Source organism: Pseudochaenichthys georgianus, unplaced genomic scaffold (genome assembly GCF_902827115.2).
Source record: "Pseudochaenichthys georgianus unplaced genomic scaffold, fPseGeo1.2 scaffold_816_arrow_ctg1, whole genome shotgun sequence".
NCBI lineage: Eukaryota > Metazoa > Chordata > Actinopteri > Perciformes > Channichthyidae > Pseudochaenichthys > Pseudochaenichthys georgianus.
In genome coordinates this window covers 14,607-17,520 of record NW_027263364.1, presented here as the reverse complement: position 1 = coordinate 17,520, position 2,914 = coordinate 14,607, and positions in this window count along the sequence as shown.

The following is a 2,914-nucleotide window of genomic DNA, read 5'->3' as shown; positions in this document are numbered from 1 at the left end:
ATGTGCCAACAGCACCATGGCATAAAGTTGGAATGGATTTGTTTAATCTCAAAGGTAGTGGTCATTGACTATTACTCAAACTTTCCTGAAATGGCACTACTGTCAAACTCATCAACATGTGTCATAATACATTAAAAATACATTTTTGCCAGACATGGCATACCTAACACAGTAGTGCGTGACAACGGACCGTGTTTCAACATCAGAGAGTGGCAAGAATTTGCAGAACAGTACGACTTCAAGCATGTGACCTCAAGTCCTCATTATCCACAGTCAAATGGGAAAGCTGAAAAGGGAGTTCGCATTCTCAAGCAACTTCTAAAGAAAGCTGATGAGAGTGGCTCAGACCCATACCTCGCTTTACTCAGCTACAGAGCCTCACCTCTGGAGTGTGGACTGTCACCTGCTGAACTTCTGATGAATCGTAAGTTACGCACCACACTGCCAAGCTATTCAAAGCAAAAGAGACACCCAAAGCTGCAACACCAACTACAACAACAAAAGATGAAGCAGAAAACATGCTATGACAAAACAGCTAAGCAGCTTCCATTACTATCAAGTAATGACAGTCAGGATTGAGGGTCCTGATGGATGGAGAACAAAAGACACTGTTCTAAAGGAAGTAGCACCGCGATCCTTCACTGTGAGGACAGAGGAAGGACACATCTTCAGACGCAATCGTCGCAGTCTTATGAAAACAAAAGAGGCTAGTCAACAGCTCAGTGAACCCATCATTGAGTCTGAGTCCACACCTTCACCACAGACAGACTGTGATACTAACACTCCAAGTGAACATGTGGAACAAGACCAATTGATTAAAGATGGTTAAGACTTTAGCACGGAGCACGAGTCAGTTCATTAATAGACCAACAAACAAAACAACTACCACACAAGGTTGCACTATGGTTTGAGTATTTATCTTATTGCTAATGTACAGAGGTGGGAAGTAACTGAGTAGATTTACGGCCCCTACACACGGCGGCGTGCGTTGAAGCTTGCCGGCGGGCATGTCTGACGCTCGACCAACAACCAACATGAATCTCCCACCCGGACACACAAGCAGCGGTTTGATTGGCTAGAGCTTGCACTGGCATATGATTCGATTGGCTCTTGGACACTTTGCTCCCACAATACAGTTCGGCGAAGCGTGACCCCATTCAAAGTGAATAGGCAGAAGCGTTGAAGCTTCAACGTACGACGCCGTGTGTAGTAGGGGTGTTGAAAATAATCGTTTCTACGATGCATTGCGATGCGGACGTGGACGATTCGGTATCGATGCAGTGACGGAAGATAATCAATTATAGCGTAGTAAAGTTGCTTCCTGATTTTCCGGCCGTGGCTTTACTATAACGTTTTTTTCTCTGTCACTTTAATATCAAATCGGTCGGTGACGCAGATATCAGGAAAAGACGTGACAGCGGCACAGCAACACCAAACACGGAGCAGTCTGCTTTATCCACCAACACAAGAACACCAGTCCAGAACCAACAGCAGAAGGACCCGCTCTGAATCACTCCGTGTCGCTGCGGCTCAGAGACACAGGGATTTATGTTTTTCAAAAATAATCGCGTTACAATCATGTCAGGTTTTTGGTGGATTTAATTAAGTCTTGGATTGCAGAGTATGAATGTCCTCTAGCAATTTTCAGACGATATACGTGTGTAAAGTTTGTGAAGGCAGGAGGAAAAAAGCTTCCGCGATCACCGTCTCCTCTCCGTTCCTCCAAACCCTGCCCCCTCCCTGAAAATAATGAGTGACAGGCTGATAGTGACCCGATAGAAACGTTGTTATTCACTTAATCACTGAGATATAATGAAGATAACTTAATCTCCTACATTCATGGGATTTATGTAACAGTAAGACAGAAAATAAGTGTGCACCCACATGCAGTATTTTTGTTTGTATATGCTATTGTAAATACTCCTGTTGTCTGCTGTGTTCAGACTCAAGTCATGTGTGTGATGCCACATTCAGGACATTCAGTGTCCTTTTTTTAACAGAAGACTGTTGCTAGAAGCTGCAGCTAGACTGCAGAAGCATTATTTTTTAGTTTTTGAGGATGGAACAACTTCACACACAGATATAGGGAAGCTAGACCTATACAATTCATTTATTTTGGTTTATAAATTAATGTCAAGACATTTATGTTATTGATTTCTGAAGCACTTTCTAAATAATAAAAAGAGAGTTCATATGTATTTACTGCATGTATGCATTGATGAAAAATAAGCCATGTGCAGTAATATAGAAAATTGAGGATGCAACGCATTGGTATGAATCGTGATGCATCGGGATATTGAATCGAATCGTTGACAGGATAATCGTAATCGAAACGTGAGACCAGTGAAGATGCACAGCCCTAGTGTGTAGGGGCCGTTACTCAAGTAGGCTACTCTACTTAAAGATGGGGTAGGTAAGTTTGAGAAACCGGCTCGAGATACACTTTGTGCTTTGTCAAAAAGGTGCTTTGTCAAAAAATCCATAAAAAAATGTCATCTGTGGAAGCCGTAGTACTGTAAAAAGCACGACCAATCATTTTAGCCGGCCCGGCTAAAATAACTGGATGGCCTACCTGCCTGTCAGCCTTCCATCTGTGCACAAACTTATCTCGTGCCCTCATTGGTCATGTGCGCGTTCGTGTGTGTTGGAGGAGGGGCTCTGTAAGGAAGTGGCCGATGTTTTCCGGTTGTGTATTTTCAAATTCTAGCGCACTCGAGCTGGTTTCTCCAAAATTACCTACCCCACCTTTAAATAAGACTTTAGTTACACCTGGAGTAAATCCAAAAGCTACCCTTCAGTAGTCAAATTGATTAAAACTAGATGCACCTTTACCAGCTTTGATAAACACAATTAATACATGAATAATTATAATCAAGTCATATGATATAATGGTGAAATGGACCAATGTTCATAA